Genomic DNA, 16,419 nt, shown 5'->3' with positions numbered 1-16,419 from the left:
CTTACATATCGTTAATTGCGGTGTACTAGGAATGTCGTTTGGAGTTATTTTTACATTTGATATTTCATATTGTTGATTAAAATTTCCAGGTCATATCTACCGTTTTCAACGATAAAATGAGCGATACATCAGAGTTTCCATTACCAATTTTGATTGCGATTTTCTTCAAGTTCAACAAATAGGGATAAATTTTTGGGGTATTTTCGGGTTTAAAAAATGGGATCCATGCCTGACACCGCGTTATAAGCAGGTTCACGAGTTATCAGGGTGCGAATTATCGAGGGAGTGGTGTAGTTTGATATGCTTGTTGACATGCTATTATACATGTTCTCAAAAACTACTTTAGAGAATTTGACCAAATTTAACAGAAAGCATCATGGTGTTCAGGCTATTCTGAAAACAGAAATTTGTTAAACAACTTTTTGTCATAAACCACTCAACACAATTTGACCAACTTTGACAAACAGCATCCTAGCCTAAAGGACATCCAAATTTGTACAAATTATGTCATTCTGCTATGACTGAAAATAAAGAAACATTTACACAACTTTATATTAAACAATTAATCTTATTTTTTAAAGACTTGAAACAGCAGCAGAGGGGGCGAATCGGACATTTTGTCCAATCGTTATTTTGCTTAATTATTACTTTCTGCAACTCAACGATCTAGTGTCGTCAGCGCCTGGTAAAAAAAAAACGACGTCGGTCCATCCTACACGATGGTGACGTCATTTGGTTTAATTAACACCTTCTGCGCGTCGATCCCCAGCGTCGTCAGCGTCCGGTAAGCACATCGACGACCGCGTCGATGTCATCGCCCCCTCTGCTGCTTACAATGAAAATTATTTACAACTAACCGAATATTTGGTCAAGTCCGATACGATATCGTGTCCGAGGATCATGTAAATTTATCGTTACGAATCCATGTGGGGTCGACTGAGCATGACTAAAAAAGTTTCGAAAAACATTAAAGTCCATGTCACCGCCGCACCATGTCTGCCAAATATTTCGTAGCGTGTGTGTATCAACGCCGTTGAACACAGCAAGAATATTACAGTTGTCTCTAATTACTTTTGGAATCTGAGTGTATCGTTGAGTGACATATATCACGTCAGTGTTTTTATGCCTGCCTCTGGAAAATATCCTAGCTGGGTTTTTTTGATTGTCTAACATAACATCATCGTACACGACTAGATTGTTAACGTCGCCATCAATATCATCAATACCCGGTGCATCATTGATATCTGTAATAAACTCGATGACATTTTTTTTAGCGATCGCTGATGCATTCTCGTTGAAATCTTTCAACACCTCGTAGCATCGTTGATCATCTACGCTAGGAGCAACCAAATACAACTTATCCCACTTCATCCATCTCATTATTAAATTGAGTAACAATTGCGTCTTGCCGGATCCAGATGGTCCGATGATAATCATCCGGATCGAGTTTGGTAACGCTGCAACATGCTTAACTGGTTCTCTTGTTTTAGTCGCCGAAAAATCAATTATATTCATATCTCTATACATAAATTATGGATCTATATTGTGTGAAGTGCAGAGTGCGTACTGGCACAAATGATATGACAACCGTTACGACAAGAAATAACAGATCGGCGCTTACTGGTAAGTGTGTACAATGCGGTACAAAGAAATTTAGATTTATTTCTATTAGACCCGGAGATGTTTTAAAAAAAAGCGAGGAGGTGACATCGCAGCCAAATTGGCAAAACTCCCCGGAACACCGTGGGCAAAGTATCCAGGAGAAAAACACCTCCCAGGATATAGCTACTGTGGCCCCGGAACACGATTAGATATTAGACTCGATGATCAAAATCAGCCGCGACCCGGTGAGTATCCAATAAACGCTATCGATAAGGCGTGTCATGCTCATGATGTTGCTTACAAAAGTAGCGATCTGCAACAGCGTCATATCGCGGATATAAAATTAATTCACGCGCTAAATGCTATTCCTGATAAATCCGTCAAAGAAAAATTGGCCTCATGGTTGGTAAAATCGGCTATGAAAGGTAAATTAATGATTGGCGCTGGTAATTAATAACAATCATCCAAGAAAAACGATGGATTCCATCTATTATTCTCCGAGAGGATACTGGAAGGGGAAGGCCGCAATTGGTAAGCTTGCAAGCGCTGCAAAGGTAACAAAGACCACTGCGGCTAATTGGTTATCCAAACAGGCTATATGGCAAATCTATCTACCACCGCCTAAACAAATCAACTTCTCGCGCTTTGATGTCAGCGTACCTAATGAAGTTCATCAGGCTGATATATTATTTCTGCCGCATGACAACGGTTACAAATACGCGCTAACCGTAGTTGATGTTGCGAGTCGATACAAACAAGCGGAGCCGTTAAAAACAAAGTCGGCAACTGAAGTAGCCGCTGCGTTTGAAAGAATTTATCGAAGAGGCCCTCTGCGCTGGCCAAATCTATTACAAGTTGATCCCGGTAGTGAATTTCGCGGCGCTGTTTTATCAACGCTGAAACATCATAGCGTCGCGATACGACGAGGTCATACTGCGCTACATCGTGATCAGGCAATTGTTGAACGATTCAATCGGACTCTTGCTGAACGGTTATTTGGATATCAATACGCGAAGGAATTCATCCAAGAAAAACGATCTCGTGAATGGGTTAAAAGGTTGCCAGGTGTAATTGCCGCGTTAAATAATGAGATTACCCGAGCAATCAACATGAAGCCCAGCGACGCGATTAAAGAAAAGTATATACCCGGAAGATCAAAAATAGATAGCGTTTCCAAGCCGATTCTCGGCGATGTCACTGTTAGATATCTGTATGAACCAGGAGAGCTTGAAGGCGGTAAAAAAAGAGCTACTGATCCTATCTGGAGTGTTACCACACATAACATATCAACGATAACACGATCAACTGGTAGACCACCGATCTACAGACTGGATTCAACTGCTCCTCAGCGCGGATTTACACGCGAGCAACTACAAGTGATACCTAACGATACTCAATTACCCCCACGTGGTCTTAACTAGCGCCGTTGCGTCTATTGCACTCAAGACAGGTCAACCTCACATTGTTTTTGACATGACCGAGACTGTTATCGATCCTATCCACGGTAAATTGGCGAGTGTCTTTATCCGAATAACGCCAACTCATTATACAATTGCAACTCGCGCAGTGATTATTCTGTTGTTGTCGTAGCGAGATTATTAATTCGGCATCAATATCAAAACGCCGCTGTTTTTTTTTATCCTGTTGGCGGTAACCCGAGAGTTTTCTATCAATGACGCTTGCATCGATGGTGACTTTGTCGCCGGCTTCGTCAGTGACTCCGTCACCGGCTCCGTCAATAACAATTCTTCGAAGCTGATTTATCCTTCGTACTCTGGACACTGCAAGATAGACTAGATTCGACCATTCGATGCGATTATCAACCATCCAAACAATTGTGTCCGTGATGGTCAGTCCCTGCGAGGAATGTATTGTTGTTGCGTATCCTAGCGTCCACGGGGATTTATCAGCACGTAGCGCGTCCTCGACGACACCGATATCAACGAGCACGATATCATTCAGCACGAGAATTTGTTTTTTTGTCCCTGACGCTGTCGGGCCCGGGATTTCAACTTCAATGTTCTGCCGCCGTGTGTCAGCGGGTCTATAACATAACGGCACTGGACGCGTTGGAAACTTTTCCTTATGCAACGCAAACAACCTCCGCTGAAGTGTGTCTCTGACTATCTTTCTACTCGCTACAATCAAATCATTCGGTCTCCATGTTTCCCAGAATTCATTTAACGGCGTTTCCGGAATCACCTCGCGGATTATTTCACATTGAACTCTATCCGGCTGTAATCTGATTAATTTTTTAACCTCGCGCAGTTGTTCATCAAGTGCTCGGTAATCAGTATCGGTTTCTTCATAATAGTCTACGAACCCGCTCAACCAATCATGTGGACCCTCGCCGACAAATGGTGGTGGTTGGCCATGGTCCCCACACATGATTACCGCTGTATTCGCGCGCAGCAACCACTCAAGAAACATTTGTAAAGTATCTAACGAAACAGTACATATCTCATCCCAGATGATAATGTCGGGAATAAATTTTTCACCCATTCGATCAGGAGTCCACTCACCGCCGCTGTATCGAAAAAAGCTGTGATAAGTAACGGCGTCAACATTTCGTTGTTTTATCTCTCGCGCTAGTCTATGGGTCGGTGTAAGCACGATTATACTTGCCCGCGTTCGAAATAATTCAATTGCCCGAGTCGTCTTTCCTGACCCGCCACAGCCGCTTAAATAAACCGTCTTGTGTCTACAAATTGGATCAGAACACGGTGGTGCATTAGACCATTCTGACAATTTATCACCGCATAGGTAATTGTTCTCAACGATGACATTTGCTGACGGGGAATAATCGCGTCGTATTTCTTCTTTAATTCTCCATGTACCCCAACTCTCGTCCGGACTAGTAAACTCGGTTACGTTTTTCTTATACTTTACGTCTATGTAAAATGAATCAACGGCTACTCTAACCGCGGTATCGGGGAATCTATTTATCATCGAGAATAAATTGATAGCGGCGTAACCCAGCATAGACGCCCTCAAATGTGGATACGCGGGGCTGTCTCCATCGCTGTAGGAAACAACTGTACCCAACTTTGTTCCATTGGACAAGAAAGCTGTTTTGCAGTTCACGTATCTATTTTTCGCCACTGCGTCCTTGATTACGAAATCATATTCTGCGTCATCTATAATCAGCCGTGAGCAATATCGTTTGTAGTCGCAGTTTTTTCCACCTTGTGTGAACTTACCGATTATTCTTCTACCGAGATCTTTTGCCTCGTGGTTTCGTTGGTTGAATATCCTCCTGGACCATTCGATGATATATTCCTCGTCGGCATCAATGTGTTTTCTGGATTCATCAATTATGCTATCTAGACGCTCTGGTTCTGGTAACCAGACTTCAGTCTGCGCCCGGTATGATATAATCGCGTCACTGACAATCAACGAAACTAGCATGCTACAATCAATCATATACCGTAGCAGCGCTATTGGAAGCCATCTCTTTTCAGCCATGTGTCTAGCAATCCAAATATAACAACAGCGATGAAGTCCTGCCGCGAATTCAAATGATACTATGCGAGCGAATCCGGTTAAATCAAAATCAGGCAGTGGTCCATTAATAGCAACACGAGTCATTTCATGTCTGGGGTGTCCAAATCGTTTGAAATACTCAGCGGCGGATCCATACCCGAGAAAACTCGCTGGATAACAGGCAACCATATCAACCGAGATCATAGCGTCGCGGTTGTATTCAGTGTTCCATAGTCCACCGTGATAGTATTCCAAACAACTGGATTGTACATCTGGTAAAAATTCCTTGCGCGTTGGTCTCCACGCATTTTTCCTTGCTGCAACATGAGCTACAACCGATGGAATCGTAAAACAATTTGTTAGCAGTTGTTCATCATGCTCCTCAAATTCTATGGCAGTTTTTTTCATCTTGTTGTGAAACGCTTCAGTGCGGTATAATTCACCGTTTGGTCTTACAAACTGATCAAAGGTATCCGCATCGTTTTCAGCGCTGCGAAGTAACCACACTGATACAGGGTCGTTTTTACACAAGTAGGCAATAGCATCAAATAGTTTCCTCTCCGCGAGAAAACCATCCCTGGAGAATTGTTCTCCCAGGAATTCTTCGGGTATATACTTTACTGTTCTATCCCGTGGAAATATTGTGATCGCGGGCGTCCATGCGTGTTCGTTATGATCAATAATTTTGATTGGGGCTCCCTTCGATTTATACTTCGATTCGTATAATACTTCACCGGTTATCGTTGTAACGGTTATTGGAAATCTCAGCGATGTTTCTAATCTCGCTATGTCGCTGATGGTTGCTCCACGCTCTTTTACGGTTAGTTCCCACTGGTTGATTTTGCTACGTCGTAAATCAGTCAATTTGTTTCCTCGACACGCATTTGTAAAATGCTCTATTATTCGTTCTGCTACACAATTTATCCCGGTTGACTGTTTCATCGGTTTCAGTTTTCCGATATCAGGTTTCTTATTTAACGGGTATATTCCATAAACAACTGCTGTTTCAGGATACGCTCGTTCATAGTATGGTCTGTCAATTCCGGTTAACAACCCCGGCTTGGAGTCGCGGCTGACAATGACTGTTTTCTTGTCGCTGAGAACCGGTTCAAATTTATCACGTATGATCCAATCGCCTGATTTCACCCGGACAATGAATTTTACTCTGAAGAAATATCTTTTACCGTCAAGTTGTGATATTATCGTTGCTGCGCGGTTGTCGTTCATGGTAGCATCAACAATGCCATCAATTCGAAATGTTGACCAACTGTGAGATGCGCCATCACGCTTGAATTCATTGATACAATCGCGTATTTTATTCAACAGGGTTTTATCGTTTATTAACGCTTTTGGTGTGTCCTTGAGGACTCTATCGAGATTGAATTTAATATTTTTCCGGGGCTTAATTGCTGCCAATCTCTCAAACTCATCCATATAATTAAAACAAGTATTTAAATGAAAGAATATAGTATAATGAATCACTGCAAATGGTTGATGATTGGGTCGATAACCCCGTGCAATAAATCATGTAGAGGTGAATTCTGCGGGTATCATTTACAAAGCGTTCGTAATGGTTCTCTTGGCCCTCTCCCGTGCTTGGTTTGCCACGTTGGTGTAAGAGGAAAATCACAGTTATGTATTAATTGTGGCGGAAAGCGATACAGGGAACTAAAACGCTATTATGACAAGCGAATTAAAAACGCCGTCATTGACCCTACCGCAGACTTCGTCATCAAAACCCCCCAAGACTACGTTGAAAGATTTATAATTAAACCAAATAATAAATTAGACAAATAGTATTATTATACAAATGGACCAAGAATTTCAGCCGCATCCTGTGCTCGTCAGTTACGAGGCATCTCGCGACGGCATTGTTAGAAACCGCAAACTGAAGAAGCCGGTTGGTACCGTGAATAATCGGGGGTATTTGCAATTTAGTGCTGGAAAGAAGACGTATTTTGTTCACAGGGTGGTATATGAAGCGTTTAACGGATTGATCAAAGATGGCCTCGTTATTGATCACATTAATTCTAATTGTCAAGATAACAGACTGTGTAATCTGCAAGCTATCTCTCAGAGCGAAAATATTAAAAAAGGCCAAACTGGTAAGTGTTCAAATCAAGCAAGAGGTGTCAAATCGTTTAATACATCAACGCACGAGGAAAAAACATTTCACTCCATGCATGCGGCAGGAAAATATTTCGACATTTGTAGGGCCTCAGTACGATTTGTTGCAGAACGAGTATATCAAACAGCGATCTCAAAAAGGACCGGACACAGAATTCGATTTTCATATGTAAATATCAGCGAGTGACGAAGTCACCGGCGCCTATGGCGCTGACAAGGCCACCGGCGCTGACAATAAATTGTCCGTTCCGGAAGAAAACAAAGTATGAACACCTCGGAATTGATACACGGGGTTTTCATTTTTTTTTTATTAATATTTTTGATATTAGAAACAAGATGTTTTATAAGAATAATGAATATCGAAGACATCAATAATATATTAACTGAGATTTCAAAATTAAAAAATCAAGGAATTGAATTATCTGATGGTCTCGACAGTGAAAAAATATTATCCGATTATGAGATTATTAACGAACAGTCGAAACGGGGGCGTTTTACCCTGGCCCGCGAGTACTTTTTTATAAAACGATTACAACATACGATTAATGAAAACTTGTACCACAATGACGCAAATGCATTCATTGGACTATTTACTGCCGTTGAAATAATACGAAAAAAACTCGGACGTGTTTATGAACGACGCCGGGAGATTTCTAGTAAGATCAAAAACATTAGAAGGATTATAGACGAAAACTCCGGCGAGAAATTAGAAATTGCTTCGCAATTGCAATAATGGTAGGCGAATCACTTACTACTCGGCTAGCCAGAGAGCGGCTAGCAGCGCTTAAAAAGTTTATACCGTTACGAGACAGGGTCCGAGAACAACTTCAAACGCGGCAGCAACTACAAACCGATTTTACTGTTGGAAGCGAACAACTCTTTGCCCCGGTAACTAAAGCGACCAAAGATGTTACGGCGGCAACTGTACCCGTTCTTGGTGCGCTTGAAAAGATAGCGGCTCAGACCGAACAAACAAAAAGGTCTTTAGAAACACTTCCTGCAAAAATAGCGGCTGCTACAACACGGAGGCTGCCACCACTCGCTATAACCGAACCACAAGAACCCTATGTTACAATGGCCGATGAAGAAGAACTAGGTGCTACTGCGAAAGAACCGGAAGAAGAAATACCAGAAGAGGAAATACCAGAAGAAGAAATACCGGAAGAAAAAGAGGGAAATATACCCCGTATTGTACTCAAGAAGAGCACAATAGATAAAATTAGAGGCTTCAGCAGCAGGGAAGAATTAATTAATTTTGCTGCCAACAATTTTGCTAAGAGCATACGAGATAAGAAGCATATCAATAGCGGTTACGAGAAAAATATAAAGTCGTTAAAGGACTGGGCAAGAATAGTGTATTTAGCGAGTAAACATAAAGATGCATTACCACATCGTAGTAAATCCGATTACGACGCATTCCACAAGGAAGTTAAGAGTATAACACCAAAAAAAGGAAAAGGATACTCTGTTGGTAAAGAATCCTACGGCGTTACCTGTCCTGGTAGTGTTCTCAGTGATATATCACGGCTGGAAGTACTAATCGGAGGAAAACGAGCCGGAAATAACTCTCCGGAAATAATCAATGAAGCCGCTGATATTTGCAAGCGGTTATTTGCAGGCGGTATTATGGACATTAATGCATATCGAACGCTCATAGACGAACTCGTGGATGATTAATTGGAAAACTGGTGTTTTTAATAAGGATGATCATACACTACAACCATGATAAACCAGTACTCGTCTACGTGGTAAACTCGCGATTGCCTGTTTACCGCGCGTACTATGGAGATGGTCTCGGTAGCACCATTGCGGGGTTATTTACAAGAATGGCTCCAAAAGTAGCGCCGTTAGCCAAACAATTAGGAATGAAAGCTATTGATGTTATTCGTGATAAGGGTATTAGTGCCATTGGAGATGTTGCCGGAAGGGCGTTTTCTGCCGCACGAGACAAACTAATGTCGTTGGTGAAATCCAAGAGAAAAAAACAGAAACCACCGGTAATGCCATCAACGACAGTGATGCCTGCAAATGTCAGTAAAGTAATAAATAACGCCGTGGAAGAAAAACTAGAGTCGTTGGCGGCGACTCAGTCGTTGGCGACTTCGCCATCCGCCGATGCGGCAACCAACGCGCTCATGAACGCGATAGCGGGGAGTGGTTTAAATTCAAAGAATTTACGACAAAAAAATCGCAATTGAAAACATCAACATGATAAATAATAAAATGTTTGCGCGTACCGCTGATCCCGCGTTTGATATGGACGCCCCAGTGCACAGGGATGATTCTGTCCGCGATTATCAATATTATTCTTATTATGCAGCGCAACCTGACCTACGATCGCGAATTGAACTTCAAGTCCAAGATACCAGTAAATACTTTTTGCCGTGTGAAGCGTTTATCGAAATCGAGGGAGAACTCGTGACAAATGCCGCCGATAATGCACCATACGCAGATGACCATCGTGTTCGAGTTGGCTTCGTCAACAACGGTATCATGGCGTTATTTGAGAGCGCCAGATATCTTATTGACGGGCGAGAAATTGAATCAATAGAACGCGAGGTTGATGTTGCAACGACGATAATTGGGTTGGCGAGATACTCGGATGATTATACAAGATCGGCGGGCCCATCTATGATGTTTTCGAAGGACACCACCAATAACGCTGACCATCTTCAGTACATCAACGTGCTGGTGGAAAGAGATACCGCAACTGACCCACAGGCTGAAGCAAATAACCCAGACCGCAGAGCAGGACCAGGCGCTAATTTCACTATTATAAAAAGCACCAACAATGATTTCAATCTAGGGTTTGCAACACGAGTAGGAATGTTGCAAGGACCACGCCGAAAGTTTTCATGCGCGATTCCACTCCATCACATATTTGGATTCTGCAGAAATGTCAGGAAGGTTATCTATGGGGCTAAGCATACAATCGCGCTGACGCGAAGGGGCGATGATAACAATGCAATATGGCGTGCTGCTGGCGTCGCTGCCGGTAAAGTCGTTTTAACTAAAATGGCATTGTGGATGCCGGTGTTGACTCCATCAGTTACCACGGAAGCACGATTGTTATCATTTATGGAACAGGGGGGAAAATCGTTGTTGAGTTGGCTAGCGGTAACAACTGATGCTAAAGAGGATAACGTCGCCGATACGTTTACATGGCACCTAGCATCAAAACAGGGTGTTTCAGCCCCGCGTCATATATTCATAGCGCTGCAGAATAGGGAACGATTGGGTAGTCAAGAACGCAGCCATATGATATTTGATCAATTAGGAGTCAGGGATGTTTCGCTGAGAATAAACGGACAACAGGAACCATCCGAGGATATACAGCTTAATTACGGCGACAACCATATCGCACGTGTGTATCATCGATTGCTGTCGTATATGGGTCGTGATCAAAACGTCGACACTGGTTTGCAAATATCACAACTTGATTTTAAAAACCTGTATCCGATTTATTACTTTTCGTTGGAACATCTTGATTTAACGAGACAATCCGTCGTTGATATACACTTCAGAGCTCGTATAGCCCCGGGTGGTGTTAATTATAGAGCGGTTGCTGTCATTCTCAGCGATAAATCAATGCTGTTGGAAGGTGTTGGTGGACGAATGAGAATCGTTGATGCACCAGTGGAAAACATGTAATTGAAAGCACAAAACGCGTTTACAATAAAATGTCGTATAGTGTCGTCAGTGTAGAGTTGACTGATGGTCAAGTCAAGAAATTACGATCAAAGTCGGCTAAGCAATGCGGAACCACAATAACGCTGAAGCCGTCACAGATGGCGGGTGGTAATCATAAGATATCGTTGACGGCGCGTCAAATAAAACATTTCAATAATGCGATGAAGAATAAAAAGGGTGTTCAAATAGATTTTTCAGCCGCAGCGATTAAAAACATGGAAAAGACCGGTGGGATATTTCCGCTGTTAGCCGCGATTCCGGCATTGATTGCCGCGGCCGCACCAGCAGTGGCTAAGGCGGCAGCGTTAGGAGCCGTTGGTACCGCGGCGGGAATGGCATTAAAGAAGGCAACCGGGAAAGGCTACAAAAAAAAACGACCCATAGCCAGAAAGGGTCTAAGACTACCGGGAACCCCGTATTCATGGTACTCGGGAAAGGGTCTAAGACTACCGGGAACCGTTTATTAACGCAAGAGTCTATGACTCCAATGTCTAATTTTGATTTAATAGACGCCGCAAACGCGTTAGCGATAAAAAACTTCAGAGGTGTTTTTATGAGGGATCAATTACCGGCGGCCCCAAGGAATACTGAAACCGGCATAATTAACCTCGATGGATCCTCCGGAGCGGGAACTCATTGGGTTGCATACGCGATTGATCCGCGTGCGATCGTCTATTTTGATTCATACGGGTTAGCCCCGCCGAAAGAGTTCATGCGGTATATCCGGGCGTGTTCAGCCCGGGCGTGTTCAGCCCGGGTTTTTTATTCCACGCTGCCAACACAGCAATTAAGTGACCCACCGATATGTGGCCGTGAAGTATTGAACGTACTCGCGGCGATTTCATCATCGCGGAAACCACCTCATGTGGTTGTAAACGAATACACTAGTGGGGTCGTAGAAACTCAACGGATTTTAGAGAATAACATTTACAATAACGATGATTGATATTTGGGGACGACCGGTTTCGGCGCTGAAAGAATCCACGGAAACGGCCGCCGCCGACATAAAAAAACTAATTGAGGATGAAATCGCTGATACGTTGAACTTAACCAGTGTTGACCCAGATGAAATAGTTGTATTTCAAGACCGCCAGGGTAAATTGAAATCTAGTAATGTGTCGCTAAATGACGTTTTATTACGACAGCGTGATGCCGCCGAGAACACCATCGCGTTGTATACCGGCGACGGACTACTCAAACCGGGTAGACATATATTTCAGATAGAGGATATGATAACATTAGTCCAAGACGGTGTTATAAGGTTGAATAGATCAATGATCGAACTCGAAATGCATGTGAAAACAACTATCGATAGATTTTTTGGGTACCCGATAGTATTCGAACCAAATCTTGCAACAATAAAAAATACTATTTTAGAGTTTACGACGCTGTCGGGCCAATTTTACACGTTACGAAAAAATGTTAACAGGATCGATGACAACTTTGATAAATTCCTTGGTAAAAAAAATACCAAGCCGGATGAAATCACAATAACTATAAATGATATCACTGCGTATGGACAGGAAATAGAAACAATCAAAACTGATGTTGCAACAAACAAAAAGGGTGTAGACGCGCATGAACGGGAAATAGAAATAATCGGCGCTAATGTTGCAACGATCATAAATAATGTAGACTCGCATGGACGAAAAATAGAAACAATCAAAACTGATGTTACAACGATCATAAATAATATGGACGCGCATACACAGGAAATAGGAATAATCAAAACTGATATTGAAGCGAACAAAAAGGGTGTGGACGCGCATACACAGGAAATAGGAACAATCAAAACTGATGTTGAAGCGAACAAAAAAAATGTAGACGCGTATTGGCGGGGAATAGGATTAATCAAAACTGATGTTGCAGCGAACAAAAAAGGTATAGACGTACATACATATGAAATAGGAACAATCAAACTTGATGTTGCAGCGAACAAAAAAAGTATGACCGAGAATACACGGGAAATAGAAACAATCAAAACTAATGTTGCAACGAACAAGAATAATATAGACGCGCATTGGCAGGAAGTAGGAATAATCAGAACTGATGTTGAAGCGATTAAAGACGGGCTACCGAGAGTAGCAGAGCAATTCGAAAAAATAAAAATCCCTCATGAGAACATCATCAACACAGTATACACAATTCGGCATGGATCATTCGATTGGACTCCTACACAGAATACAGTAAATATCACCGCAACTGTTAAGGGCATTTATCGATTGACACTGGTTTCAATGATGCAGTTTAATATATTATCGTCGAGTTCATCCGGGTTTAACAATACAATATCAACAATTATAGACAAGAACGTAACTGAACTGTTTACAATTTATGCCGTTGATAGAAATCTAGCCGGGGCAAACATTACATGGTATGTGGAATTTGTAGCGAATCTAAGTAATTAAAAACACTAGCTCTTTTAAAATAAAAATGACCACCAAGGAAATTGAATCAGAGGTATCACCGACGTCACATCAATATCGATTCGATACCGCAAAAGAATTATCCGCGAATTTGAAAACGCTTTCCGAACAATACCGTATAAAAATAAAAAAATACCGCAGAAAAATAACCGCCATCGACGCGGTCGTGTACTCGGTATCGGGTATAGTAGCTGGCGCCGGTGTTATTTTATCCACGATGACCACGATAGCCCCGATCGCTGTTCCAATCGCTGTCTCCGCGATGACAACAGTTGCTGGAGTCGCCAACGCAATCACTAAGAAGATATCATCGTGTTTTCAGAAAAAACTCAACGAGTATACAGTAAAACATCAAATAGTATCCGACGCGTACTCGAAATTATCCGGGTTGATCTCGTTGTCAATTGATAATTTGTTCGTATCCGATGTTGAATTCTCCACGATGGTCCAGTTGTATAGCTCCGCGATGTCAAAAATCGAGGATTTTCAACTGGAAGCCGGAACCACCTGGTTGTTGAAATTAAACACTAAAGACAACGAATAATAATAATGTCGCTGAACCCCGAAGGGTCTCAATTACTTCAGCGGATCGCGGAGAATACCACTCCGGTACAAACAAATATGATATCGATAACATCAACGAAACCCGAATTCAGTGTAAACTTTCCATCACCGGTTCCAGTAAAGGAAATAGCGCTGGCAAAATTGCGAGTATATCACAGTTGGCCTAATATCTGAGCGGACGCATTTAACGGACAACAACCTAATAACTCGCTGGTTTTTGCATGGACAAATAAGCCCGATGGGACCCCAGACTGGAATGAGGTTACAATACCAACTGGGTCATACCAAATAGAACAAATCAATAAGGAATTTCAACGCAGGATAAAATCGATCACAGGAAAAGAATCAAAAATCGCTATTACGGTTCATGAACCGACGTTATCGTCGACGATTGAAATAAGCACACCGGGGTATATGGTTGATATTTATAACAGTTCAATAAGAACCATACTAGGATGGCCTAAGAATCCACCCGCGGACGCACCCCCATCAACTATCCTCAGACACGATAACGGAGATGGTGGTAGGCATATTGCTCCATACAACGTAAATATTGCATCGGTGATAGCGATTAATCTGGTGTGTGATGTTATCGAAGGGAGTTACCAGGTGGATACCAAGCAATCAAATCAAGCTCAACAGGGGTATATCCTTTATTCGTTTTCACCAACAGCCCCTCCGGGATTTTTGATCGTTGAGAGTCCAATTAATCCGGTCTATATGCGATGCCATGATCGGTTTTTAACGAGAATTAATTTTAGAATTACCGATCAGTCAAATAACCTAATTGACCTACAAGAGGAGGAGTTAGTGGTTACTCTGTTTGTAAAATCATAGCAGCAGAGGGGGCGATGACATCGACGCGGTCGTCGATGTGCTTACCGGACGCTGACGACGCTGGGGATCGGCGCGCAGAAGGTGTTAATTAAACCAAATGACGTCACCATCGTGTAGGATGGACCGACGTCGTTTTTTTTTTACCAGGCGCTGACGACACTAGATCGTTGAGTTGCAGAAAGTAATAATTAAGCAAAATAACGATTGGACAAAATGTCCGATTCGCCCCCTCTGCTGCTGAAACTTCCTAACCATTTTATTTTATATACATTTTCAAAAACTTTCACATCTGTTACCTTTATCTTTCATTTTGTAAGAAAATATTTACTTTAATCTAGAAAGGTTTAATCATACACCTTTTAGTTATTTTTAACCTTTGCACACATTGTGAACACCACAGGTCATTCTGGAGCACATGTCATCTTTTGACAAGATCACCCCAGTGTTCAGAAAACCTTGACAAATCTTTGAATTTGTTGAAATAGTTATTGAATTTATTTAAGGGGATACAAAATTGTTACAACTAAATAAAATATATGACTTCTTAAATTTTAGAATTTTATTTGTTATTTACTTTTTATCAAATGGCACATGAGAAGGATTAATTTCAATACTATTTGAAACTTTTGGAAGTCCTTGATAAAAACTTTCCTTGACTGCAAATCTTGCACCCTGCATAATGACAATGAGCAGTGCTCAATCCCTGAAGTAACTAGTATGTTTAACATACCAAGTCACAAGAGCTAAAGTTTGTTTTCTGCCACACAGTACCATCCTGTCCCTAAAGTAACTGATATGTTTAACATACCAAATCACAAGAGCTAAAGTTTGTTTTCTGCCACACAGTACCATCCTGTCCCTAAAGTAACTGATATGTTTAACATACCAAGTCACAAGAGCTAAAGTTTGTTTTCTGCCACACAGTACCATCCTGTCCCCAAAGTAACTAGTATGTTTAACATACCAAATCACAAGAGCTAAAGTTTGTTTTCTGCCACACAGTACCATCCTGTCCCTAAAGTAACTAGTATGTTTAACATACCAAGTCACAAGAGCTAAAGTTTGTTTTCTGCCACACAGTACATGATCCTGTCCCTAAAGTAACTGATATGTTTAACATACCAAGTCACAAGAGCTAAAGTTTGTTTTCTGCCACACAGTACCATCCTGTCCCTAAAGTAACTGAAATGTTTAACATACCATGTCACAAGAACTAAAGTTTGTTTTCTGCCACACAGTACCATCCAGTCGCTGATTAGTGCAGAGATGCACATACTGTAACACTTGCATCACTTTCAGACAATTCAATGAACTTTTGAAAGCAGGAATGTCAGCCATTACTGTATTTCACTGTCCAGAATCTTTGTGTATTTTTATATTTAGTGTCTGTCAGGGTATGATTAAATGTGTGTGTGTGGTGATGATATAGAGTTACTGCCAACATTTTGGTGGGAAGTGTAAGTATATTAAATGCTTCACAGAAAACAAATATTTGTTTTTCTTTTATTCATCTTGGAATTTCGCTTATTTTCTGTTGGATAAAATGAGTATAAAACTTGTTCTTAATTGTGCATGGTCACTTATTTGGGTAACATGCAGTAACCCCCCTTTTGGACCAAACACACATTTTGAGTCTCTAACACTCCACCCCCACCCTCATTCACCTCTCAACACCTGCAGTAAGGTCGGC

At 41.7% G+C, this 16,419-nt stretch overlaps 1 protein-coding gene across 1 annotated transcript in view; it reads left to right on the top strand.

Moving 5' to 3' along the window:
• Window positions 1–16,419, top strand: part of LOC149786041 (E3 ubiquitin-protein ligase rnf213-alpha-like) — a 165,428-nt gene that overhangs the window by 37,070 nt on the left and 111,939 nt on the right. The window lies entirely within an intron of this gene.

This window comes from Sinohyriopsis cumingii, chromosome 12 (genome assembly GCF_028554795.1).
Source record: "Sinohyriopsis cumingii isolate HCF-2022 chromosome 12, ASM2855479v2, whole genome shotgun sequence".
Lineage (NCBI taxonomy): Eukaryota > Metazoa > Mollusca > Bivalvia > Unionida > Unionidae > Sinohyriopsis > Sinohyriopsis cumingii.
The sequence above is the reverse complement of the archived record's forward strand: the minus strand, read 5'-3'. Positions and strand labels throughout refer to the sequence as shown.